At 33.8% G+C, this 27,591-nt stretch overlaps 18 non-coding genes across 18 annotated transcripts; 9 read left to right on the top strand and 9 right to left on the bottom strand.

Moving 5' to 3' along the window:
• Window positions 1–1,382: 1,382 nt before the first annotated feature.
• On the top strand, window positions 1,383–1,454 carry TRNAQ-CUG (transfer RNA glutamine (anticodon CUG)). The gene has a single exon. It is a non-coding gene; the product is annotated as a tRNA-Gln (tRNA).
• Window positions 1,455–3,898: 2,444 nt separating this feature from the next.
• Window positions 3,899–3,970, top strand: TRNAQ-CUG (transfer RNA glutamine (anticodon CUG)). The gene has a single exon. It is a non-coding gene; the product is annotated as a tRNA-Gln (tRNA).
• An 825-nt stretch (window positions 3,971–4,795) lies between these two features.
• On the bottom strand, window positions 4,796–4,867 carry TRNAQ-UUG (transfer RNA glutamine (anticodon UUG)). Its single transcript has one exon. It is a non-coding gene; the product is annotated as a tRNA-Gln (tRNA).
• A 1,547-nt stretch (window positions 4,868–6,414) lies between these two features.
• Window positions 6,415–6,486, top strand: TRNAQ-CUG (transfer RNA glutamine (anticodon CUG)). The gene has a single exon. It is a non-coding gene; the product is annotated as a tRNA-Gln (tRNA).
• An 824-nt stretch (window positions 6,487–7,310) lies between these two features.
• Window positions 7,311–7,382, bottom strand: TRNAQ-UUG (transfer RNA glutamine (anticodon UUG)). Its single transcript has one exon. It is a non-coding gene; the product is annotated as a tRNA-Gln (tRNA).
• Window positions 7,383–9,826: 2,444 nt separating this feature from the next.
• Window positions 9,827–9,898, bottom strand: TRNAQ-UUG (transfer RNA glutamine (anticodon UUG)). The gene has a single exon. It is a non-coding gene; the product is annotated as a tRNA-Gln (tRNA).
• A 2,444-nt stretch (window positions 9,899–12,342) lies between these two features.
• Window positions 12,343–12,414, bottom strand: TRNAP-UGG (transfer RNA proline (anticodon UGG)). The gene has a single exon. It is a non-coding gene; the product is annotated as a tRNA-Pro (tRNA).
• Window positions 12,415–13,961: 1,547 nt separating this feature from the next.
• TRNAQ-CUG (transfer RNA glutamine (anticodon CUG)) lies at window positions 13,962–14,033 on the top strand. The gene has a single exon. It is a non-coding gene; the product is annotated as a tRNA-Gln (tRNA).
• A 2,444-nt stretch (window positions 14,034–16,477) lies between these two features.
• TRNAQ-CUG (transfer RNA glutamine (anticodon CUG)) lies at window positions 16,478–16,549 on the top strand. Its single transcript has one exon. It is a non-coding gene; the product is annotated as a tRNA-Gln (tRNA).
• Window positions 16,550–17,374: 825 nt separating this feature from the next.
• TRNAQ-UUG (transfer RNA glutamine (anticodon UUG)) lies at window positions 17,375–17,446 on the bottom strand. The gene has a single exon. It is a non-coding gene; the product is annotated as a tRNA-Gln (tRNA).
• A 1,547-nt stretch (window positions 17,447–18,993) lies between these two features.
• Window positions 18,994–19,065, top strand: TRNAQ-CUG (transfer RNA glutamine (anticodon CUG)). The gene has a single exon. It is a non-coding gene; the product is annotated as a tRNA-Gln (tRNA).
• Window positions 19,066–19,890: 825 nt separating this feature from the next.
• TRNAQ-UUG (transfer RNA glutamine (anticodon UUG)) lies at window positions 19,891–19,962 on the bottom strand. Its single transcript has one exon. It is a non-coding gene; the product is annotated as a tRNA-Gln (tRNA).
• Window positions 19,963–21,509: 1,547 nt separating this feature from the next.
• TRNAQ-CUG (transfer RNA glutamine (anticodon CUG)) lies at window positions 21,510–21,581 on the top strand. Its single transcript has one exon. It is a non-coding gene; the product is annotated as a tRNA-Gln (tRNA).
• Window positions 21,582–22,406: 825 nt separating this feature from the next.
• TRNAQ-UUG (transfer RNA glutamine (anticodon UUG)) lies at window positions 22,407–22,478 on the bottom strand. The gene has a single exon. It is a non-coding gene; the product is annotated as a tRNA-Gln (tRNA).
• A 1,547-nt stretch (window positions 22,479–24,025) lies between these two features.
• Window positions 24,026–24,097, top strand: TRNAQ-CUG (transfer RNA glutamine (anticodon CUG)). The gene has a single exon. It is a non-coding gene; the product is annotated as a tRNA-Gln (tRNA).
• Window positions 24,098–24,922: 825 nt separating this feature from the next.
• On the bottom strand, window positions 24,923–24,994 carry TRNAQ-UUG (transfer RNA glutamine (anticodon UUG)). Its single transcript has one exon. It is a non-coding gene; the product is annotated as a tRNA-Gln (tRNA).
• A 1,547-nt stretch (window positions 24,995–26,541) lies between these two features.
• On the top strand, window positions 26,542–26,613 carry TRNAQ-CUG (transfer RNA glutamine (anticodon CUG)). Its single transcript has one exon. It is a non-coding gene; the product is annotated as a tRNA-Gln (tRNA).
• An 825-nt stretch (window positions 26,614–27,438) lies between these two features.
• On the bottom strand, window positions 27,439–27,510 carry TRNAQ-UUG (transfer RNA glutamine (anticodon UUG)). The gene has a single exon. It is a non-coding gene; the product is annotated as a tRNA-Gln (tRNA).
• Window positions 27,511–27,591: the final 81 nt, after the last annotated feature.

Below are 27,591 nucleotides of genomic sequence, written 5' to 3'. Positions count from 1 at the left end.
TTATAACTCTGTTGAACAGTGGTTTTTACGTGAGATAATATTTTTCAATGAAAGATAAGTTGCCCCCTGAGGCAAATCTCTTCTGTCAAAATGGATAGCTCACCCTGGTAGGGGAGGGTGGATGGTGTCATGGTTAGCACTCTGGACTCTGAAAACGGGGATCTGAGTACAAATTTCAGTGGGACTTATCTGAACTTTACAATTTTCTTTTCCATTCAGTTCTTAGAAGTTTTATTTGGAACAACATCACATTTACTTATAAACATGTAAAAATCAACCTGTACATATGTATCTCTGTATATATAGCTATATGTCTCTGTATATTTATAGGAAAATATAAACATATATATTATAAAAATAAATATAATTAGTGGAGGTGAAAATCATGAACAGTTGTTGCCTCTCAGCATTTGAAACATGAGTTTCTACTTCTTTCTCTTTTATATGTCCTGAAATTGAGATAGTCACTTTTTACTCATTATTGATCCAACAATACAGTTGATGTATACAAAGCATATCATATGATTTGTGAATAAAGTTCAAAAATGAGAATTTGATCAGTACCTGTGATGCCTCCGACCAAAAGCTTATATTTTACGATTGGAGATCAACTGTTGTAAATCAGCATGAAAAACATTTTCTTTTCACGATTTCCATACTAATATAAAACAACATTTTTACTAGCTGAATGAGATCATCATTTGGGTTCCTCTATGTTTGATTGAAGAAAACTTCTCATTCAAAATGTGCTATTTTCGCCTTATCAATAGCAGGAAAGCTTAAAAAAGTGATGCTGTGAATCACCCGTCTGAAATGCGTTTGAGAAAATCAGGATATGATTTTATAATGGCTAACTACTTTGTGAAGAAATTTGATGTCAAAGTACTGTAAAGTTTGTATTGATGTAACTTGTTCAAGCTGATGGACATTTTGAAAGCATTCAATAATTGACTCTTTCAACCTACTGGTGTTGGATTTGAGCTATCAATGAACAAAGATGAAGAAATGGAAAAGCTCAAGAGTAATAAAAAAAGTCCCTCCAAGGTCTCAAATCAGATCATTGGATGCAAAGTCCAAATTGCCAACCATTGCTCTATGGAGCCACCCATGCAGGAGACAGAGACATTGCTTCAGTAGTCTGGAAATGTAGACTGTTTAATTATGCTACAGGCAAAGATGAACATTGTGATATAACTTTTATATTCTGATAAACATTTGAATATTTAACACTTTTATAGAGAATATAGCGAAAAGAATCAAATCACATTAAAGCTCTATCCACTATGACCATTCAAATGAGATATCTTTGTATCAATATAAGAGAAGGCCATCACTGATGCGCTCTCTTTTGTCTCAATGGAAAAGTCACTCTTGTGTGAGAGGGTTCCATGGTGTAATGGTTAGCACTCTGGACTCTGAATCCAGCGATCCGAGTTCAAATCTCGGTGGGACCTACTACAATTATGAGATTCACTGTTTAACTCATTTTTTAGAATTTGGTCTAGAAAAAACCTAATATCAATGTTTTATACTGATGCGTATGAACGCATAAGTATGTATAGATGCATACATAGCTTTATCCGTCTAGATAGCTGTTAGACAATATGAACATATCAATTATTCATAAACATAAATATTGAAGCTGAACCTAGAAACTGTTCTTTCACATCCACATTGTAAACATGAGTTTATTTTCCTTTCTCATCTATATGGCCAGTAATGAGATAGTTCATTTTTGCTGATTTCTTAGCTGACAACATGCTGGACTTACACAGTGCATTTCATTGTGAATTTCTTTGAAAGTGAATTTCAGATTCACACCTTTGACATGTCTTTCAAAAGATTCAACTTTATTGGTTGTGGAATTACTGTTGAAAATCAGTGTGTAAAATCTTTGTACGTCTGAATTTCAAGATTATTATTCAAACTGCACATCTTCGGTCACCGTAATACAAAGTTTGGCTCCTCAAGTTTTGTTTTAATGAACGCTTTGCAATTAAAAAGTTCCTTGTTCCCCTTATCAATAACAGTAAGATTTTAAAAAGTAATGTCGTGCATCAGGCCCCTGTGATGAGTTTGAGAAACCAGAGTGAGTTTGTAAAATCTCTCATTATTTTGAGCCATTTAGTTTCCAGGTATTGTAAAAATTCTATTATTTGCTCACATCTAGTAAACTTTTAGAGTATAATCAATAAATTAATTTGTCACCCTACCGGTATTAGATATGTGATATTAATGAATACACTTGAAAGAAAATGATTTGGTCAAGAGTCATAAAATGGTCCCACCGAGATTTGAACTCGGATCATTGCATTCAAAGTCCAAAGTGCTAACCATTACACCATGGAACCTCCCATGTGAAAGGAGCGCAAACTGCTGCAGCAATGTGGAAATGTCAAAGTTTTTAATATTCTACTGTCAAAGAGAAACTGAATTGGATTGCTTTCCTATTCTGGTAAACTTTTGCATATTGAACTATGTTGGGGAAGGATGTTGCCCAAAAGACTCAAATAACGTTATAACTCTGTTGAACAGTGGTTTTTACGTGAGATAATATTTTTCAATGAAAGATAAGTTGCCCCCTGAGGCAAATCTCTTCTGTCAAAATGGATAGCTCACCCTGGTAGGGGAGGGTGGATGGTGTCATGGTTAGCACTCTGGACTCTGAAAACGGGGATCTGAGTACAAATTTCAGTGGGACTTATCTGAACTTTACAATTTTCTTTTCCATTCAGTTCTTAGAAGTTTTATTTGGAACAACATCACATTTACTTATAAACATGTAAAAATCAACCTGTACATATGTATCTCTGTATATATAGCTATATGTCTCTGTATATTTATAGGAAAATATAAACATATAGATTATAAAAATAAATATAATTAGTGGAGGTGAAAATCATGAACAGTTGTTGCCTCTCAGCATTTGAAACATGAGTTTCTACTTCTTTCTCTTTTATATGTCCTGAAATTGAGATAGTCACTTTTTACTCATTATTGATCCAACAATACAGTTGATGTATACAAAGCATATCATATGATTTGTGAATAAAGTTCAAAAATGAGAATTTGATCAGTACCTGTGATGCCTCCGACCAAAAGCTTATATTTTACGATTGGAGATCAACTGTTGTAAATCAGCATGAAAAACATTTTCTTTTCACGATTTCCATACTAATATAAAACAACATTTTTACTAGCTGAATGAGATCATCATTTGGGTTCCTCTATGTGTGATTGAAGAAAACTTCTCATTCAAAATGTGCTATTTTCGCCTTATCAATAGCAGGAAAGCTTAAAAAAGTGATGCTGTGAATCACCCGTCTGAAATGCGTTTGAGAAAATCAGGATATGATTTTATAATGGCTAACTACTTTGTGAAGAAATTTGATGTCAAAGTATTGTAAAGTTTGTATTGATGTAACTTGTTCAAGCTGATGGACATTTTGAAAGCATTCAATAATTGACTCTTTCAACCTACTGGTGTTGGATTTGAGCTATCAATGAACAAAGATGAAGAAATGGAAAAGCTCAAGAGTAATAAAAAAAGTCCCTCCAAGGTCTCAAATCGGATCATTGGATGCAAAGTCCAAATTGCCAACCATTGCTCTATGGAGCCACCCATGCAGGAGACAGAGACATTGCTTCAGTAGTCTGGAAATGTAGACTGTTTAATTATGCTACAGGCAAAGATGAACATTGTGATATAACTTTTATATTCTGATAAACATTTGAATATTTAACACTTTTATAGAGAATATAGCGAAAAGAATCAAATCACATTAAAGCTCTATCCACTATGACCATTCAAATGAGATATCTTTGTATCAATATAAGAGAAGGCCATCACTGATGCGCTCTCTTTTGTCTCAATGGAAAAGTCACTCTTGTGTGAGAGGGTTCCATGGTGTAATGGTTAGCACTCTGGACTCTGAATCCAGCGATCCGAGTTCAAATCTCGGTGGGACCTACTACAATTATGAGATTCACTGTTTAACTCATTTTTTAGAATTTGGTCTAGAAAAAACCTAATATCAATGTTTTATACTGATGCGTATGAACGCATAAGTATGTATAGATGCATACATAGCTTTATCCGTCTAGATAGCTGTTAGACAATATGAACATATCAATTATTCATAAACATAAATATTGAAGCTGAACCTAGAAACTGTTCTTTCACATCCACATTGTAAACATGAGTTTATTTTCCTTTCTCATCTATATGGCCAGTAATGAGATAGTTCATTTTTGCTGATTTCTTAGCTGACAACATGCTGGACTTACACAGTGCATTTCATTGTGAATTTCTTTGAAAGTGAATTTCAGATTCACACCTTTGACATGTCTTTCAAAAGATTCAACTTTATTGGTTGTGGAATTACTGTTGAAAATCAGTGTGTAAAATCTTTGTACGTCTGAATTTCAAGATTATTATTCAAACTGCACATCTTCGGTCACCGTAATACAAAGTTTGGCTCCTCAAGTTTTGTTTTAATGAACGCTTTGCAATTAAAATGTTCCTTGTTCCCCTTATCAATAACAGTAAGATTTTAAAAAGTAATGTCGTGCATCAGGCCCCTGTGATGAGTTTGAGAAACCAGAGTGAGTTTGTAAAATCTCTCATTATTTTGAGCCATTTAGTTTCCAGGTATTGTAAAAATTCTATTATTTGCTCACATCTAGTAAACTTTTAGAGTATAATCAATAAATTAATTTTTCACCCTACCGGTATTAGATATGTGATATTAATGAATACACTTGAAAGAAAATGATTTGGTCAAGAGTCATAAAATGGTCCCACCGAGATTTGAACTCGGATCATTGGATTCAAAGTCCAAAGTGCTAACCATTACACCATGGAACCTCCCATGTGAAAGGAGCGCAAACTGCTGCAGCAATGTGGAAATGTCAAAGTTTTTAATATTCTACTGTCAAAGAGAAACTGAATTGGATTGCTTTCCTATTCTGGTAAACTTTTGCATATTGAACTATGTTGGGGAAGGATGTTGCCCAAAAGACTCAAATAACGTTATAACTCTGTTGAACAGTGGTTTTTACGTGAGATAATATTTTTCAATGAAAGATAAGTTGCCCCCTGAGGCAAATCTCTTCTGTCAAAATGGAAAGCTCACCCTGGTAGGGGAGGGTGGATGGTGTCATGGTTAGCACTCTGGACTCTGAAAACGGGGATCTGAGTACAAATTTCAGTGGGACTTATCTGAACTTTACAATTTTCTTTTCCATTAAGTTCTTAGAAGTTTTATTTGGAACAACATCACATTTACTTATAAACATGTAAAAATCAACCTGTACATATGTATCTCTGTATATATAGCTATATGTCTCTGTATATTTATAGGAAAATATAAACATATAGATTATAAAAATAAATATAATTAGTGGAGGTGAAAATCATGAACAGTTGTTGCCTCTCAGAATTTGAAACATGAGTTTCTACTTCTTTCTCTTTTATATGTCCTGAAATTGAGATAGTCACTTTTTACTCATTATTGATCCAACAATACAGTTGATGTATACAAAGCATATCATATGATTTGTGAATAAAGTTCAAAAATGAGAATTTGATCAGTACCTGTGATGCCTCCGACCAAAAGCTTATATTTTACGATTGGAGATCAACTGTTGTAAATCAGCATGAAAAACATTTTCTTTTCACGATTTCCATACTAATATAAAACAACATTTTTACTAGCTGAATGAGATCATCATTTGGGTTCCTCTATGTGTGATTGAAGAAAACTTCTCATTCAAAATGTGCTATTTTCGCCTTATCAATAGCAGGAAAGCTTAAAAAAGTGATGCTGTGAATCACCCGTCTGAAATGCGTTTGAGAAAATCAGGATATGATTTTATAATGGCTAACTACTTTGTGAAGAAATTTGATGTCAAAGTATTGTAAAGTTTGTATTGATGTAACTTGTTCAAGCTGATGGACATTTTGAAAGCATTCAATAATTGACTCTTTCAACCTACTGGTGTTGGATTTGAGCTATCAATGAACAAAGATGAAGAAATGGAAAAGCTCAAGAGTAATAAAAAAAGTCCCTCCAAGGTCTCAAATCGGATCATTGGATGCAAAGTCCAAATTGCCAACCATTGCTCTATGGAGCCACCCATGCAGGAGACAGAGACATTGCTTCAGTAGTCTGGAAATGTAGACTGTTTAATTATGCTACAGGCAAAGATGAACATTGTGATATAACTTTTATATTCTGATAAACATTTGAATATTTAACACTTTTATAGAGAATATAGCGAAAAGAATCAAATCACATTAAAGCTCTATCCACTATGACCATTCAAATGAGATATCTTTGTATCAATATAAGAGAAGGCCATCACTGATGCGCTCTCTTTTGTCTCAATGGAAAAGTCACTCTTGTGTGAGAGGGTTCCATGGTGTAATGGTTAGCACTCTGGACTCTGAATCCAGCGATCCGAGTTCAAATCTCGGTGGGACCTACTACAATTATGAGATTCACTGTTTAACTCATTTTTTAGAATTTGGTCTAGAAAAACCTAATATCAATGTTTTATACTGATGCGTATGAACGCATAAGTATGTATAGATGCATACATAGCTTTATCCGTCTAGATAGCTGTTAGACAATATGAACATATCAATTATTCATAAACATAAATATTGAAGCTGAACCTAGAAACTGTTCTTTCACATCCACATTGTAAACATGAGTTTATTTTCCTTTCTCATCTATATGGCCAGTAATGAGATAGTTCATTTTTGCTGATTTCTTAGCTGACAACATGCTGGACTTACACAGTGCATTTCATTGTGAATTTCTTTGAAAGTGAATTTCAGATTCACACCTTTGACATGTCTTTCAAAAGATTCAACTTTATTGGTTGTGGAATTACTGTTGAAAATCAGTGTGTAAAATCTTTGTACGTCTGAATTTCAAGATTATTATTCAAACTGCACATCTTCGGTCACCGTAATACAAAGTTTGGCTCCTCAAGTTTTGTTTTAATGAACGCTTTGCAATTAAAAAGTTCCTTGTTCCCCTTATCAATAACAGTAAGATTTTAAAAAGTAATGTCGTGCATCAGGCCCCTGTGATGAGTTTGAGAAACCAGAGTGAGTTTGTAAAATCTCTCATTATTTTGAGCCATTTAGTTTCCAGGTATTGTAAAAATTCTATTATTTGCTCACATCTAGTAAACTTTTAGAGTATAATCAATAAATTAATTTTTCACCCTACCGGTATTAGATATGTGATATTAATGAATACACTTGAAAGAAAATGATTTGGTCAAGAGTCATAAAATGGTCCCACCGAGATTTGAACTCGGATCATTGGATTCAAAGTCCAAAGTGCTAACCATTACACCATGGAACCTCCCATGTGAAAGGAGCGCAAACTGCTGCAGCAATGTGGAAATGTCAAAGTTTTTAATATTCTACTGTCAAAGAGAAACTGAATTGGATTGCTTTCCTATTCTGGTAAACTTTTGCATATTGAACTATGTTGGGGAAGGATGTTGCCCAAAAGACTCAAATAACGTTATAACTCTGTTGAACAGTGGTTTTTACGTGAGATAATATTTTTCAATGAAAGATAAGTTGCCCCCTGAGGCAAATCTCTTCTGTCAAAATGGAAAGCTCACCCTGGTAGGGGAGGGTGGATGGTGTCATGGTTAGCACTCTGGACTCTGAAAACGGGGATCTGAGTACAAATTTCAGTGGGACTTATCTGAACTTTACAATTTTCTTTTCCATTCAGTTCTTAGAAGTTTTATTTGGAACAACATCACATTTACTTATAAACATGTAAAAATCAACCTGTACATATGTATCTCTGTATATATAGCTATATGTCTCTGTATATTTATAGGAAAATATAAACATATAGATTATAAAAATAAATATAATTAGTGGAGGTGAAAATCATGAACAGTTGTTGCCTCTCAGTATTTGAAACATGAGTTTCTACTTCTTTCTCTTTTATATGTCCTGAAATTGAGATAGTCACTTTTTACTCATTATTGATCCAACAATACAGTTGATGTATACAAAGCATATCATATGATTTGTGAATAAAGTTCAAAAATGAGAATTTGATCAGTACCTGTGATGCCTCCGACCAAAAGCTTATATTTTACGATTGGAGATCAACTGTTGTAAATCAGCATGAAAAACATTTTCTTTTCACGATTTCCATACTAATATAAAACAACATTTTTACTAGCTGAATGAGATCATCATTTGGGTTCCTCTATGTTTGATTGAAGAAAACTTCTCATTCAAAATGTGCTATTTTCGCCTTATCAATAGCAGGAAAGCTTAAAAAAGTGATGCTGTGAATCACCCGTCTGAAATGCGTTTGAGAAAATCAGGATATGATTTTATAATGGCTAACTACTTTGTGAAGAAATTTGATGTCAAAGTATTGTAAAGTTTGTATTGATGTAACTTGTTCAAGCTGATGGACAATTTGAAAGCATTCAATAATTGACTCTTTCAACCTACTGGTGTTGGATTTGAGCTATCAATGAACAAATATGAAGAAATGGAAAAGCTCAAGAGTAATAAAAAAAGTCCCTCCAAGGTCTCAAATCGGATCATTGGATGCAAAGTCCAAATTGCCAACCATTGCTCTATGGAGCCACCCATGCAGGAGACAGAGACATTGCTTCAGTAGTCTGGAAATGTAGACTGTTTAATTATGCTACAGGCAAAGATGAACATTGTGATATAACTTTTATATTCTGATAAACATTTGAATATTTAACACTTTTATAGAGAATATAGCGAAAAGAATCAAATCACATTAAAGCTCTATCCACTATGACCATTCAAATGAGATATCTTTGTATCAATATAAGAGAAGGCCATCACTGATGCGCTCTCTTTTGTCTCAATGGAAAAGTCACTCTTGTGTGAGAGGGCTCCATGGTGTAATGGTTAGCACTCTGGACTCTGAATCCAGCGATCCGAGTTCAAATCTCGGTGGGACCTACTACAATTATGAGATTCACTGTTTAACTCATTTTTTAGAATTTGGTCTAGAAAAAACCTAATATCAATGTTTTATACTGATGCGTATGAACGCATAAGTATGTATAGATGCATACATAGCTTTATCCGTCTAGATAGCTGTTAGACAATATGAACATATCAATTATTCATAAACATAAATATTGAAGCTGAACCTAGAAACTGTTCTTTCACATCCACATTGTAAACATGAGTTTATTTTCCTTTCTCATCTATATGGCCAGTAATGAGATAGTTCATTTTTGCTGATTTCTTAGCTGACAACATGCTGGACTTACACAGTGCATTTCATTGTGAATTTCTTTGAAAGTGAATTTCAGATTCACACCTTTGACATGTCTTTCAAAAGATTCAACTTTATTGGTTGTGGAATTACTGTTGAAAATCAGTGTTTAAAATCTTTGTACGTCTGAATTTCAAGATTATTATTCAAACTGCACATCTTCGGTCACCGTAATACAAAGTTTGGCTCCTCAAGTTTTGTTTTAATGAACGCTTTGCAATTAAAAAGTTCCTTGTTCCCCTTATCAATAACAGTAAGATTTTAAAAAGTAATGTCGTGCATCAGGCCCCTGTGATGAGTTTGAGAAACCAGAGTGAGTTTGTAAAATCTCTCATTATTTTGAGCCATTTAGTTTCCAGGTATTGTAAAAATTCTATTATTTGCTCACATCTAGTAAACTTTTAGAGTATAATCAATAAATTAATTTTTCACCCTACCGGTATTAGATATGTGATATTAATGAATACACTTGAAAGAAAATGATTTGGTCAAGAGTCATAAAATGGTCCCACCGAGATTTGAACTCGGATCATTGGATTCAAAGTCCAAAGTGCTAACCATTACACCATGGAACCTCCCATGTGAAAGGAGCGCAAACTGCTGCAGCAATGTGGAAATGTCAAAGTTTTTAATATTCTACTGTCAAAGAGAAACTGAATTGGATTGCTCTCCTATTCTGGTAAACTTTTGCATATTGAACTATGTTGGGGAAGGATGTTGCCCAAAAGACTCAAATAACGTTATAACTCTGTTGAACAGTGGTTTTTACGTGAGATAATATTTTTCAATGAAAGATAAGTTGCCCCCTGAGGCAAATCTCTTCTGTCAAAATGGAAAGCTCACCCTGGTACGGGAGGGTGGATGGTGTCATGGTTAGCACTCTAGACTCTGAAAACGGGGATCTGAGTACAAATTTCAGTGGGACTTATCTGAACTTTACAATTTTCTTTTCCATTCAGTTCTTAGAAGTTTTATTTGGAACAACATCACATTTACTTATAAACATGTAAAAATCAACCTGTACATATGTATCTCTGTATATATAGCTATATGTCTCTGTATATTTATAGGAAAATATAAACATATAGATTATAAAAATAAATATAATTAGTGGAGGTGAAAATCATGAACAGTTGTTGCCTCTCAGCATTTGAAACATGAGTTTCTACTTCTTTCTCTTTTATATGTCCTGAAATTGAGATAGTCACTTTTTACTCATTATTGATCCAACAATACAGTTGATGTATACAAAGCATATCATATGATTTGTGAATAAAGTTCAAAAATGAGAATTTGATCAGTACCTGTGATGCCTCCGACCAAAAGCTTATATTTTACGATTGGAGATCAACTGTTGTAAATCAGCATGAAAAACATTTTCTTTTCACAATTTCCATACTAATATAAAACAACATTTTTACTAGCTGAATGAGATCATCATTTGGGTTCCTCTATGTTTGATTGAAAAAAACTTCTCATTCAAAATGTGCTATTTTCGCCTTATCAATAGCAGGAAAGCTTAAAAAAGTGATGCTGTGAATCACCCGTCTGAAATGCGTTTGAGAAAATCAGGATATGATTTTATAATGGCTAACTACTTTGTGAAGAAATTTGATGTCAAAGTATTGTAAAGTTTGTATTGATGTAACTTGTTCAAGCTGATGGACATTTTGAAAGCATTCAATAATTGACTCTTTCAACCTACTGGTGTTGGATTTGAGCTATCAATGAACAAAGATGAAGAAATGGAAAAGCTCAAGAGTAATAAAAAAAGTCCCTCCAAGGTCTCAAATCGGATCATTGGATGCAAAGTCCAAATTGCCAACCATTGCTCTATGGAGCCACCCATGCAGGAGACAGAGACATTGCTTCAGTAGTCTGGAAATGTAGACTGTTTAATTATGCTACAGGCAAAGATGAACATTGTGATATAACTTTTATATTCTGATAAACATTTGAATATTTAACACTTTTATAGAGAATATAGCGAAAAGAATCAAATCACATTAAAGCTCTATCCACTATGACCATTCAAATGAGATATCTTTGTATCAATATAAGAGAAGGCCATCACTGATGCGCTCTCTTTTGTCTCAATGGAAAAGTCACTCTTGTGTGAGAGGGTTCCATGGTGTAATGGTTAGCACTCTGGACTCTGAATCCAGCGATCCGAGTTCAAATCTCGGTGGCACCTACTACAATTATGAGATTCACTGTTTAACTCATTTTTTAGAATTTGGTCTAGAAAAAACCTAATATCAATGTTTTATACTGATGCGTATGAACGCATAAGTATGTATAGATGCATACATAGCTTTATCCGTCTAGATAGCTGTTAGACAATATGAACATATCAATTATTCATAAACATAAATATTGAAGCTGAACCTAGAAACTGTTCTTTCACATCCACATTGTAAACATGAGTTTATTTTCCTTTCTCATCTATATGGCCAGTAATGAGATAGTTCATTTTTGCTGATTTCTTAGCTGACAACATGCTGGACTTACACAGTGCATTTCATTGTGAATTTCTTTGAAAGTGAATTTCAGATTCACACCTTTGACATGTCTTTCAAAAGATTCAACTTTATTGGTTGTGGAATTACTGTTGAAAATCAGTGTGTAAAATCTTTGTACGTCTGAATTTCAAGATAATTATTCAAACTGCACATCTTCGGTCACCGTAATACAAAGTTTGGCTCCTCAAGTTTTGTTTTAATGAACGCTTTGCAATTAAAAAGTTCCTTGTTCCCCTTATCAATAACAGTAAGATTTTAAAAAGTAATGTCGTGCATCAGGCCCCTGTGATGAGTTTGAGAAACCAGAGTGAGTTTGTAAAATCTCTCATTATTTTGAGCCATTTAGTTTCCAGGTATTGTAAAAATTCTATTATTTGCTCACATCTAGTAAACTTTTAGAGTATAATCAATAAATTAATTTTTCACCCTACCGGTATTAGATATGTGATATTAATGAATACACTTGAAAGAAAATGATTTGGTCAAGAGTCATAAAATGGTCCCACCGAGATTTGAACTCGGATCATTGGATTCCAGGTCCAAAGTGCTAACCATTACACCATGGAACCTCCCATTTGAAAGGAGCGCAAACTACTGCAGCAATGTGGAAATGTCAAAGTTTTTAATATTCTACTGTCAAAGAGAAACTGAATTGGATTGCTTTCCTATTCTGGTAAACTTTTGCATATTGAACTATGTTGGGGAAGGATGTTGCCCAAAAGACTCAAATAACGTTATAACTCTGTTGAACAGTGGTTTTTACGTGAGATAATATTTTTCAATGAAAGATAAGTTGCCCCCTGAGGCAAATCTCTTCTGTCAAAATGGAAAGCTCACCCTGGTACGGGAGGGTGGATGGTGTCATGGTTAGCACTCTAGACTCTGAAAACGGGGATCTGAGTACAAATTTCAGTGGGACTTATCTGAACTTTACAATTTTCTTTTCCATTCAGTTCTTAGAAGTTTTATTTGGAACAACATCACATTTACTTATAAACATGTAAAAATCAACCTGTACATATGTATCTCTGTATATATAGCTATATGTCTCTGTATATTTATAGGAAAATATAAACATATAGATTATAAAAATAAATATAATTAGTGGAGGTGAAAATCATGAACAGTTGTTGCCTCTCAGCATTTGAAACATGAGTTTCTACTTCTTTCTCTTTTATATGTCCTGAAATTGAGATAGTCACTTTTTACTCATTATTGATCCAACAATACAGTTGATGTATACAAAGCATATCATATGATTTGTGAATAAAGTTCAAAAATGAGAATTTGATCAGTACCTGTGATGCCTCCGACCAAAAGCTTATATTTTACGATTGGAGATCAACTGTTGTAAATCAGCATGAAAAACATTTTCTTTTCACAATTTCCATACTAATATAAAACAACATTTTTACTAGCTGAATGAGATCATCATTTGGGTTCCTCTATGTTTGATTGAAAAAAACTTCTCATTCAAAATGTGCTATTTTCGCCTTATCAATAGCAGGAAAGCTTAAAAAAGTGATGCTGTGAATCACCCGTCTGAAATGCGTTTGAGAAAATCAGGATATGATTTTATAATGGCTAACTACTTTGTGAAGAAATTTGATGTCAAAGTATTGTAAAGTTTGTATTGATGTAACTTGTTCAAGCTGATGGACATTTTGAAAGCATTCAATAATTGACTCTTTCAACCTACTGGTGTTGGATTTGAGCTATCAATGAACAAAGATGAAGAAATGGAAAAGCTCAAGAGTAATAAAAAAAGTCCCTCCAAGGTCTCAAATCGGATCATTGGATGCAAAGTCCAAATTGCCAACCATTGCTCTATGGAGCCACCCATGCAGGAGACAGAGACATTGCTTCAGTAGTCTGGAAATGTAGACTGTTTAATTATGCTACAGGCAAAGATGAACATTGTGATATAACTTTTATATTCTGATAAACATTTGAATATTTAACACTTTTATAGAGAATATAGCGAAAAGAATCAAATCACATTAAAGCTCTATCCACTATGACCATTCAAATGAGATATCTTTGTATCAATATAAGAGAAGGCCATCACTGATGCGCTCTCTTTTGTCTCAATGGAAAAGTCACTCTTGTGTGAGAGGGTTCCATGGTGTAATGGTTAGCACTCTGGACTCTGAATCCAGCGATCCGAGTTCAAATCTCGGTGGGACCTACTACAATTATGAGATGCACTGTTTAACTCATTTTTTAGAATTTGGTCTAGAAAAAACCTAATATCAATGTTTTATACTGATGCGTATGAACGCATAAGTATGTATAGATGCATACATAGCTTTATCCGTCTAGATAGCTGTTAGACAATATGAACATATCAATTATTCATAAACATAAATATTGAAGCTGAACCTAGAAACTGTTCTTTCACATCCACATTGTAAACATGAGTTTATTTTCCTTTCTCATCTATATGGCCAGTAATGAGATAGTTCATTTTTGCTGATTTCTTAGCTGACAACATGCTGGACTTACACAGTGCATTTCATTGTGAATTTCTTTGAAAGTGAATTTCAGATTCACACCTTTGACATGTCTTTCAAAAGATTCAACTTTATTGGTTGTGGAATTACTGTTGAAAATCAGTGTGTAAAATCTTTGTACGTCTGAATTTCAAGATTATTATTCAAACTGCACATCTTCGGTGACCGTAATACAAAGTTTGGCTCCTCAAGTTTTGTTTTAATGAACGCTTTGCAATTAAAAAGTTCCTTGTTCCCCTTATCAATAACAGTAAGATTTTAAAAAGTAATGTCGTGCATCAGGCCCCTGTGATGAGTTTGAGAAACCAGAGTGAGTTTGTAAAATCTCTCATTATTTTGAGCCATTTAGTTTCCAGGTATTGTAAAAATTCTATTATTTGCTCACATCTAGTAAACTTTTAGAGTATAATCAATAAATTAATTTTTCACCCTACCGGTATTAGATATGTGATATTAATGAATACACTTGAAAGAAAATGATTTGGTCAAGAGTCATAAAATGGTCCCACCTTGATTTGAACTCGGATCATTGGATTCAAGGTCCAAAGTGCTTACCATTACACCATGGAACCTCCCATTTGAAAGGAGCGCAAACTACTGCAGCAATGTGGAAATGTCAAAGTTTTTAATATTCTACTGTCAAAGAGAAACTGAATTGGATTGCTTTCCTATTCTGGTAAACTTTTGCATATTGAACTATGTTGGGGAAGGATGTTGCCCAAAAGACTCAAATAACGTTATAACTCTGTTGAACAGTGGTTTTTACGTGAGATAATATTTTTCAATGAAAGATAAGTTGCCCCCTGAGGCAAATCTCTTCTGTCAAAATGGAAAGCTCACCCTGGTAGGGGAGGGTGGATGGTGTCATGGTTAGCACTCTGGACTCTGAAAACGGGGATCTGAGTACAAATTTCAGTGGGACTTATCTGAACTTTACAATTTTCTTTTCCATTCAGTTCTTAGAAGTTTTATTTGGAACAACATCACATTTACTTATAAACATGTAAAAATCAACCTGTACATATGTATCTCTGTATATATAGCTATATGTCTCTGTATATTTATAGGAAAATATAAACATATAGATTATAAAAATAAATATAATTAGTGGAGGTGAAAATCATGAACAGTTGTTGCCTCTCAGCATTTGAAACATGAGTTTCTACTTCTTTCTCTTTTATATGTCCTGAAATTGAGATAGTCACTTTTTACTCATTATTGATCCAACAATACAGTTGATGTATACAAAGCATATCATATGATTTGTGAATAAAGTTCAAAAATGAGAATTTGATCAGTACCTGTGATGCCTCCGACCAAAAGCTTATATTTTACGATTGGAGATCAACTGTTGTAAATCAGCATGAAAAACATTTTCTTTTCACGATTTCCATACTAATATAAAACAACATTTTTACTAGCTGAATGAGATCATCATTTGGGTTCCTCTATGTGTGATTGAAGAAAACTTCTCATTCAAAATGTGCTATTTTCGCCTTATCAATAGCAGGAAAGCTTAAAAAAGTGATGCTGTGAATCACCCGTCTGAAATGCGTTTGAGAAAATCAGGATATGATTTTATAATGGCTAACTACTTTGTGAAGAAATTTGATGTCAAAGTATTGTAAAGTTTGTATTGATGTAACTTGTTCAAGCTGATGGACATTTTGAAAGCATTCAATAATTGACTCTTTCAACCTACTGGTGTTGGATTTGAGCTATCAATGAACAAAGATGAAGAAATGGAAAAGCTCAAGAGTAATAAAAAAAGTCCCTCCAAGGTCTCAAATCGGATCATTGGATGCAAAGTCCAAATTGCCAACCATTGCTCTATGGAGCCACCCATGCAGGAGACAGAGACATTGCTTCAGTAGTCTGGAAATGTAGACTGTTTAATTATGCTACAGGCAAAGATGAACATTGTGATATAACTTTTATATTCTGATAAACATTTGAATATTTAACACTTTTATAGAGAATATAGCGAAAAGAATCAAATCACATTAAAGCTCTATCCACTATGACCATTCAAATGAGATATCTTTGTATCAATATAAGAGAAGGCCATCACTGATGCGCTCTCTTTTGTCTCAATGGAAAAGTCACTCTTGTGTGAGAGGGTTCCATGGTGTAATGGTTAGCACTCTGGACTCTGAATCCAGCGATCCGAGTTCAAATCTCGGTGGGACCTACTACAATTATGAGATTCACTGTTTAACTCATTTTTTAGAATTTGGTCTAGAAAAAACCTAATATCAATGTTTTATACTGATGCGTATGAACGCATAAGTATGTATAGATGCATACATAGCTTTATCCGTCTAGATAGCTGTTAGACAATATGAACATATCAATTATTCATAAACATAAATATTGAAGCTGAACCTAGAAACTGTTCTTTCACATCCACATTGTAAACATGAGTTTATTTTCCTTTCTCATCTATATGGCCAGTAATGAGATAGTTCATTTTTGCTGATTTCTTAGCTGACAACATGCTGGACTTACACAGTGCATTTCATTGTGAATTTCTTTGAAAGTGAATTTCAGATTCACACCTTTGACATGTCTTTCAAAAGATTCAACTTTATTGGTTGTGGAATTACTGTTGAAAATCAGTGTGTAAAATCTTTGTACGTCTGAATTTCAAGATTATTATTCAAACTGCACATCTTCGGTCACCGTAATACAAAGTTTGGCTCCTCAAGTTTTGTTTTAATGAACGCTTTGCAATTAAAAAGTTCCTTGTTCCCCTTATCAATAACAGTAAGATTTTAAAAAGTAATGTCGTGCATCAGGCCCCTGTGATGAGTTTGAGAAACCAGAGTGAGTTTGTAAAATCTCTCATTATTTTGAGCCATTTAGTTTCCAGGTATTGTAAAAATTCTATTATTTGCTCACATCTAGTAAATTTTTAGAGTATAATCAATAAATTAATTTTTCACCCTACCGGTATTAGATATGTGATATTAATGAATACACTTGAAAGAAAATGATTTGGTCAAGAGTCATAAAATGGTCCCACCGAGATTTGAACTCGGATCATTGGATTCAAAGTCCAAAGTGCTAACCATTACACCATGGAACCTCCCATGTGAAAGGAGCGCAAACTGCTGCAGCAATGTGGAAATGTCAAAGTTTTTAATATTCTACTGTCAAAGAGAAACTGAATTGGATTGCTTTCCTATTCTGGTAAACTTTTGCATATTGAACTATGTTGGGGAAGGATGTTGCCCAAAAGACTCAAATAACGTTATAACTCTGTTGAACAGTGGTTTTTACGTGAGATAATATTTTTCAATGAAAGATAAGTTGCCCCCTGAGGCAAATCTCTTCTGTCAAAATGGAAAGCTCACCCTGGTAGGGGAGGGTGGATGGTGTCATGGTTAGCACTCTGGACTCTGAAAACGGGGATCTGAGTACAAATTTCAGTGGGACTTATCTGAACTTTACAATTTTCTTTTCCATTCAGTTCTTAGAAGTTTTATTTGGAACAACATCACATTTACTTATAAACATGTAAAAATCAACCTGTACATATGTATCTCTGTATATATAGCTATATGTCTCTGTATATTTATAGGAAAATATAAACATATAGATTATAAAAATAAATATAATTAGTGGAGGTGAAAATCATGAACAGTTGTTGCCTCTCAGCATTTGAAACATGAGTTTCTACTTCTTTCTCTTTTATATGTCCTGAAATTGAGATAGTCACTTTTTACTCATTATTGATCCAACAATGCAGTTGATGTATACAAAGCATATCATATGATTTGTGAATAAAGTTCAAAAATGAGAATTTGATCAGTACCTGTGATGCCTCCGACCAAAAGCTTATATTTTACGATTGGAGATCAACTGTTGTAAATCAGCATGAAAAACATTTTCTTTTCACGATTTCCATACTAATATAAAACAACATTTTTGCTAGCTGAATGAGATCATCATTTGGGTTCCTCTATGTTTGATTGAAGAAAACTTCTCATTCAAAATGTGCTATTTTCGCCTTATCAATAGCAGGAAAGCTTAAAAAAGTGATGCTGTGAATCACCCGTCTGAAATGCGTTTGAGAAAATCAGGATATGATTTTATAATGGCTAACTACTTTGTGAAGAAATTTGATGTCAAAGTATTGTAAAGTTTGTATTGATGTAACTTGTTCAAGCTGATGGACATTTTGAAAGCATTCAATAATTGACTCTTTCAACCTACTGGTGTTGGATTTGAGCTATCAATGAACAAAGATGAAGAAATGGAAAAGCTCAAGAGTAATAAAAAAAGTCCCTCCAAGGTCTCAAATCGGATCATTGGATGCAAAGTCCAAATTGCCAACCATTGCTCTATGGAGCCACCCATGCAGGAGACAGAGACATTGCTTCTGTAGTCTGGAAATGTAGACTGTTTAATTATGCTACAGGCAAAGATGAACATTGTGATATAACTTTTATATTCTGATAAACATTTGAATATTTAACACTTTTATAGAGAATATAGCGAAAAGAATCAAATCACATTAAAGCTCTATCCACTATGACCATTCAAATGAGATATCTTTGTATCAATATAAGAGAAGGCCATCACTGATGCGCTCTCTTTTGTCTCAATGGAAAAGTCACTCTTGTGTGAGAGGGTTCCATGGTGTAATGGTTAGCACTCTGGACTCTGAATCCAGCGATCCGAGTTCAAATCTCGGTGGGACCTACTACAATTATGAGATTCACTGTTTAACTCATTTTTTAGAATTTGGTCTAGAAAAAACCTAATATCAATGTTTTATACTGATGCGTATGAACGCATAAGTATGTATAGATGCATACATAGCTTTATCCGTCTAGATAGCTGTTAGACAATATGAACATATCAATTATTCATAAACATAAATATTGAAGCTGAACCTAGAAACTGTTCTTTCACATCCACATTGTAAACATGAGTTTATTTTCCTTTCTCATCTATATGGCCAGTAATGAGATAGTTCATTTTTGCTGATTTCTTAGCTGACAACATGCTGGACTTACACAGTGCATTTCATTGTGAATTTCTTTGAAAGTGAATTTCAGATTCACACCTTTGACATGTCTTTCAAAAGATTCAACTTTATTGGTTGTGGAATTACTGTTGAAAATCAGTGTGTAAAATCTTTGTACGTCTGAATTTCAAGATTATTATTCAAACTGCACATCTTCGGTCACCGTAATACAAAGTTTGGCTCCTCAAGTTTTGTTTTAATGAACGCTTTGCAATTAAAAAGTTCCTTGTTCCCCTTATCAATAACAGTAAGATTTTAAAAAGTAATGTCGTGCATCAGGCCCCTGTGATGAGTTTGAGAAACCAGAGTGAGTTTGTAAAATCTCTCATTATTTTGAGCCATTTAGTTTCCAGGTATTGTAAAAATTCTATTATTTGCTCACATCTAGTAAACTTTTAGAGTATAATCAATAAATTAATTTTTCACCCTACCGGTATTAGATATGTGATATTAATGAATACACTTGAAAGAAAATGATTTGGTCAAGAGTCATAAAATGGTCCCACCGAGATTTGAACTCGGATCATTGGATTCAAGGTCCAAAGTGCTAACCATTACACCATGGAACCTCCCATTTGAAAGGAGCGCAAACTACTGCAGCAATGTGGAAATGTCAAAGTTTTTAATATTCTACTGTCAAAGAGAAACTGAATTGGATTGCTTTCCTATTCTGGTAAACTTTTGCATATTGAACTATGTTGGGGAAGGATGTTGCCCAAAAGACTCAAATAACGTTATAACTCTGTTGAACAGTGGTTTTTACGTGAGATAATATTTTTCAATGAAAGATAAGTTGCCCCCTGAGGCAAATCTCTTCTGTCAAAATGGAAAGCTCACCCTGGTAGGGGAGGGTGGATGGTGTCATGGTTAGCACTCTGGACTCTGAAAACGGGGATCTGAGTACAAATTTCAGTGGGACTTATCTGAACTTTACAATTTTCTTTTCCATTCAGTTCTTAGAAGTTTTATTTGGAACAACATCACATTTACTTATAAACATGTAAAAATCAACCTGTACATATGTATCTCTGTATATATAGCTATATGTCTCTGTATATTTATAGGAAAATATAAACATATAGATTATAAAAATAAATATAATTAGTGGAGGTGAAAATCATGAACAGTTGTTGCCTCTCAGCATTTGAAACATGAGTTTCTACTTCTTTCTCTTTTATATGTCCTGAAATTGAGATAGTCACTTTTTACTCATTATTGATCCAACAATACAGTTGATGTATACAAAGCATATCATATGATTTGTGAATAAAGTTCAAAAATGAGAATTTGATCAGTACCTGTGATGCCTCCGACCAAAAGCTTATATTTTACGATTGGAGATCAACTGTTGTAAATCAGCATGAAAAACATTTTCTTTTCACGATTTCCATACTAATATAAAACAACATTTTTACTAGCTGAATGAGATCATCATTTGGGTTCCTCTATGTTTGATTGAAGAAAACTTCTCATTCAAAATGTGCTATTTTCGCCTTATCAATAGCAGGAAAGCTTAAAAAAGTGATGCTGTGAATCACCCGTCTGAAATGCGTTTGAGAAAATCAGGATATGATTTTATAATGGCTAACTACTTTGTGAAGAAATTTGATGTCAAAGTATTGTAAAGTTTGTATTGATGTAACTTGTTCAAGCTGATGGACATTTTGAAAGCATTCAATAATTTACTCTTTCAACCTACTGGTGTTGGATTTGAGCTATCAATGAACAAAGATGAAGAAATGGAAAAGCTCAAGAGTAATAAAAAAAGTCCCTCCAAGGTCTCAAATCGGATCATTGGATGCAAAGTCCAAATTGCCAACCATTGCTCTATGGAGCCACCCATGCAGGAGACAGAGACATTGCTTCAGTAGTCTGGAAATGTAGACTGTTTAATTATGCTACAGGCAAAGATGAACATTGTGATATAACTTTTATATTCTGATAAACATTTGAATATTTAACACTTTTATAGAGAATATAGCGAAAAGAATCAAATCACATTAAAGCTCTATCCACTATGACCATTCAAATGAGATATCTTTGTATCAATATAAGAGAAGGCCATCACTGATGCGCTCTCTTTTGTCTCAATGGAAAAGTCACTCTTGTGTGAGAGGGTTCCATGGTGTAATGGTTAGCACTCTGGACTCTGAATCCAGCGATCCGAGTTCAAATCTCGGTGGGACCTACTACAATTATGAGATTCACTGTTTAACTCATTTTTTAGAATTTGGTCTAGAAAAAACCTAATATCAATGTTTTATACTGATGCGTATGAACGCATAAGTATGTATAGATGCATACATAGCTTTATCCGTCTAGATAGCTGTTAGACAATATGAACATATCAATTATTCATAAACATAAATATTGAAGCTGAACCTAGAAACTGTTCTTTCACATCCACATTGTAAACATGAGTTTATTTTCCTTTCTCATCTATATGGCCAGTAATGAGATAGTTCATTTTTGCTGATTTCTTAGCTGACAACATGCTGGACTTACACAGTGCATTTCATTGTGAATTTCTTTGAAAGTGAATTTCAGATTCACACCTTTGACATGTCTTTCAAAAGATTCAACTTTATTGGTTGTGGAATTACTGTTGAAAATCAGTGTGTAAAATCTTTGTACGTCTGAATTTCAAGATTATTATTCAAACTGCACATCTTCGGTCACCGTAATACAAAGTTTGGCTCCTCAAGTTTTGTTTTAATGAACGCTTTGCAATTAAAAAGTTCCTTGTTCCCCTTATCAATAACAGTAAGATTTTAAAAAGTAATGTCGTGCATCAGGCCCCTGTGATGAGTTTGAGAAACCAGAGTGAGTTTGTAAAATCTCTCATTATTTTGAGCCATTTAGTTTCCAGGTATTGTAAAAATTCTATTATTTGCTCACATCTAGTAAACTTTTAGAGTATAATCAATAAATTAATTTTTCACCCTACCGGTATTAGATATGTGATATTAATGAATACACTTGAAAGAAAATGATTTGGTCAAGAGTCATAAAATGGTCCCACCGAGATTTGAACTCGGATCATTGGATTCAAGGTCCAAAGTGCTAACCATTACACCATGGAACCTCCCATTTGAAAGGAGCGCAAACTACTGCAGCAATGTGGAAATGTCAAAGTTTTTAATATTCTACTGTCAAAGAGAAACTGAATTGGATTGCTTTCCTATTCTGGTAAACTTTTGCATATTGAACTATGTTGGGGAAGGATGTTGCCCAAAAGACTCAAATAACGTTATAACTCTGTTGAACAGTGGTTTTTACGTGAGATAATATTTTTCAATGAAAGATAAGTTGCCCCCTGAGGCAAATCTCTTCTGTCAAAATGGAAAGCTCACCCTGGTAGGGGAGGGTGGATGGTGTCATGGTTAGCACTCTGGACTCTGAAAACGGGGATCTGAGTACAAATTTCAGTGGGACTTATCTGAACTTTACAATTTTCTTTTCCATTCAGTTCTTAGAAGTTTTATTTGGAACAACATCACATTTACTTATAAACATGTAAAAATCAACCTGTACATATGTATCTCTGTATATATAGCTATATGTCTCTGTATATTTATAGGAAAATATAAACATATAGATTATAAAAATAAATATAATTAGTGGAGGTGAAAATCATGAACAGTTGTTGCCTCTCAACATTTGAAACATGAGTTTCTACTTCTTTCTCTTTTATATGTCCTGAAATTGAGATAGTCACTTTTTACTCATTATTGATCCAACAATACAGTTGATGTATACAAAGCATATCATATGATTTGTGAATAAAGTTCAAAAATGAGAATTTGATCAGTACCTGTGATGCCTCCGACCAAAAGCTTATATTTTACGATTGGAGATCAACTGTTGTAAATCAGCATGAAAAACATTTTCTTTTCACGATTTCCATACTAATATAAAACAACATTTTTACTAGCTGAATGAGATCATCATTTGGGTTCCTCTATGTTTGATTGAAGAAAACTTCTCATTCAAAATGTGCTATTTTCGCCTTATCAATAGCAGGAAAGCTTAAAAAAGTGATGCTGTGAATCACCCGTCTGAAATGCGTTTGAGAAAATCAGGATATGATTTTATAATGGCTAACTACTTTGTGAAGAAATTTGATGTCAAAGTATTGTAAAGTTTGTATTGATGTAACTTGTTCAAGCTGATGGACATTTTGAAAGCATTCAATAATTTACTCTTTCAACCTACTGGTGTTGGATTTGAGCTATCAATGAACAAAGATGAAGAAATGGAAAAGCTCAAGAGTAATAAAAAAAGTCCCTCCAAGGTCTCAAATCGGATCATTGGATGCAAAGTCCAAATTGCCAACCATTGCTCTATGGAGCCACCCATGCAGGAGACAGAGACATTGCTTCAGTAGTCTGGAAATGTAGACTGTTTAATTATGCTACAGGCAAAGATGAACATTGTGATATAACTTTTATATTCTGATAAACATTTGAATATTTAACACTTTTATAGAGAATATAGCGAAAAGAATCAAATCACATTAAAGCTCTATCCACTATGACCATTCAAATGAGATATCTTTGTATCAATATAAGAGAAGGCCATCACTGATGCGCTCTCTTTTGTCTCAATGGAAAAGTCACTCTTGTGTGAGAGGGTTCCATGGTGTAATGGTTAGCACTCTGGACTCTGAATCCAGCGATCCGAGTTCAAATCTCGGTGGGACCTACTACAATTATGAGATTCACTGTTTAACTCATTTTTTAGAATTTGGTCTAGAAAAAACCTAATATCAATGTTTTATACTGATGCGTATGAACGCATAAGTATGTATAGATGCATACATAGCTTTATCCGTCTAGATAGCTGTTAGACAATATGAACATATCAATTATTCATAAACATAAATATTGAAGCTGAACCTAGAAACTGTTCTTTCACATCCACATTGTAAACATGAGTTTATTTTCCTTTCTCATCTATATGGCCAGTAATGAGATAGTTCATTTTTGCTGATTTCTTAGCTGACAACATGCTGGACTTACACAGTGCATTTCATTGTGAATTTCTTTGAAAGTGAATTTCAGATTCACACCTTTGACATGTCTTTCAAAAGATTCAACTTTATTGGTTGTGGAATTACTGTTGAAAATCAGTGTGTAAAATCTTTGTACGTCTGAATTTCAAGATTATTATTCAAACTGCACATCTTCGGTCACCGTAATACAAAGTTTGGCTCCTCAAGTTTTGTTTTAATGAACGCTTTGCAATTAAAAAGTTCCTTGTTCCCCTTATCAATAACAGTAAGATTTTAAAAAGTAATGTCGTGCATCAGGCCCCTGTGATGAGTTTGAGAAACCAGAGTGAGTTTGTAAAATCTCTCATTATTTTGAGCCATTTAGTTTCCAGGTATTGTAAAAATTCTATTATTTGCTCACATCTAGTAAACTTTTAGAGTATAATCAATAAATTAATTTTTCACCCTACCGGTATTAGATATGTGATATTAATGAATACACTTGAAAGAAAATGATTTGGTCAAGAGTCATAAAATGGTCCCACCGAGATTTGAACTCGGATCATTGGATTCAAGGTCCAAAGTGCTAACCATTACACCATGGAACCTCCCATTTGAAAGGAGCGCAAACTACTGCAGCAATGTGGAAATGTCAAAGTTTTTAATATTCTACTGTCAAAGAGAAACTGAATTGGATTGCTTTCCTATTCTGGTAAACTTTTGCATATTGAACTATGTTGGGGAAGGATGTTGCCCAAAAGACTCAAATAACGTTATAACTCTGTTGAACAGTGGTTTTTACGTGAGATAATATTTTTCAATGAAAGATAAGTTGCCCCCTGAGGCAAATCTCTTCTGTCAAAATGGAAAGCTCACCCTGGTAGGGGAGGGTGGATGGTGTCATGGTTAGCACTCTGGACTCTGAAAACGGGGATCTGAGTACAAATTTCAGTGGGACTTATCTGAACTTTACAATTTTCTTTTCCATTCAGTTCTTAGAAGTTTTATTTGGAACAACATCACATTTACTTATAAACATGTAAAAATCAACCTGTACATATGTATCTCTGTATATATAGCTATATGTCTCTGTATATTTATAGGAAAATATAAACATATAGATTATAAAAATAAATATAATTAGTGGAGGTGAAAATCATGAACAGTTGTTGCCTCTCAGCATTTGAAACATGAGTTTCTACTTCTTTCTCTTTTATATGTCCTGAAATTGAGATAGTCACTTTTTACTCATTATTGATCCAACAATACAGTTGATGTATACAAAGCATATCATATGATTTGTGAATAAAGTTCAAAAATGAGAATTTGATCAGTACCTGTGATGCCTCCGACCAAAAGCTTATATTTTACGATTGGAGATCAACTGTTGTAAATCAGCATGAAAAACATTTTCTTTTCACGATTTCCATACTAATATAAAACAACATTTTTACTAGCTGAATGAGATCATCATTTGGGTTCCTCTATGTTTGATTGAAGAAAACTTCTCATTCAAAATGTGCTATTTTCGCCTCATCAATAGCAGGAAAGCTTAAAAAAGTGATGCTGTGAATCACCCGTCTGAAATGCGTTTGAGAAAATCAGGATATGATTTTATAATGGCTAACTACTTTGTGAAGAAATTTGATGTCAAAGTATTGTAAAGTTTGTATTGATGTAACTTGTTCAAGCTGATGGACATTTTGAAAGCATTCAATAATTTACTCTTTCAACCTACTGGTGTTGGATTTGAGCTATCAATGAACAAAGATGAAGAAATGGAAAAGCTCAAGAGTAATAAAAAAAGTCCCTCCAAGGTCTCAAATCGGATCATTGAATGCAAAGTCCAAATTGCCAACCATTGCTCTATGGAGCCACCCATGCAGGAGACAGAGACATTGCTTCAGTAGTCTGGAAATGTAGACTGTTTAATTATGCTACAGGCAAAGATGAACATTGTGATATAACTTTTATATTCTGATAAACATTTGAATATTTAACACTTTTATAGAGAATATAGCGAAAAGAATCAAATCACATTAAAGCTCTATCCACTATGACCATTCAAATGAGATATCTTTGTATCAATATAAGAGAAGGCCATCACTGATGCGCTCTCTTTTGTCTCAATGGAAAAGTCACTCTTGTGTGAGAGGGTTCCATGGTGTAATGGTTAGCACTCTGGACTCTGAATCCAGCGATCCGAGTTCAAATCTCGGTGGGACCTACTACAATTATGAGATTCACTGTTTAACTCATTTTTTAGAATTTGGTCTAGAAAAAACCTAATATCAATGTTTTATACTGATGCGTATGAACGCATAAGTATGTATAGATGCATACATAGCTTTATCCGTCTAGATAGCTGTTAGACAATATGAACATATCAATTATTCATAAACATAAATATTGAAGCTGAACCTAGAAACTGTTCTTTCACATCCACATTGTAAACATGAGTTTATTTTCCTTTCTCATCTATATGGCCAGTAATGAGATAGTTCATTTTTGCTGATTTCTTAGCTGACAACATGCTGGACTTACACAGTGCATTTCATTGTGAATTTCTTTGAAAGTGAATTTCAGATTCACACCTTTGACATGTCTTTCAAAAGATTCAACTTTATTGGTTGTGGAATTACTGTTGAAAATCAGTGTGTAAAATCTTTGTACGTCTGAATTTCAAGATTATTATTCAAACTGCACATCTTCGGTCACCGTAATACAAAGTTTGGCTCCTCAAGTTTTGTTTTAATGAACGCTTTGCAATTAAAAAGTTCCTTGTTCCCCTTATCAATAACAGTAAGATTTTAAAAAGTAATGTCGTGCATCAGGCCCCTGTGATGAGTTTGAGAAACCAGAGTGAGTTTGTAAAATCTCTCATTATTTTGAGCCATTTAGTTTCCAGGTATTGTAAAAATTCTATTATTTGCTCACATCTAGTAAACTTTTAGAGTATAATCAATAAATTAATTTTTCACCCTACCGGTATTAGATATGTGATATTAATGAATACACTTGAAAGAAAATGATTTGGTCAAGAGTCATAAAATGGTCCCACCGAGATTTGAACTCGGATCATTGGATTCAAAGTCCAAAGTGCTAACCATTACACCATGGAACCTCCCATGTGAAAGGAGCGCAAACTGCTGCAGCAATGTGGAAATGTCAAAGTTTTTAATATTCTACTGTCAAAGAGAAACTG

This window comes from Triturus cristatus, chromosome 5_2, assembly GCF_964204655.1.
Source record: "Triturus cristatus chromosome 5_2, aTriCri1.1, whole genome shotgun sequence".
Lineage (NCBI taxonomy): Eukaryota > Metazoa > Chordata > Amphibia > Caudata > Salamandridae > Triturus > Triturus cristatus.
Note: the sequence above shows the minus strand (reverse complement) of the source record. Positions and strands in the feature narration are given on the sequence as shown.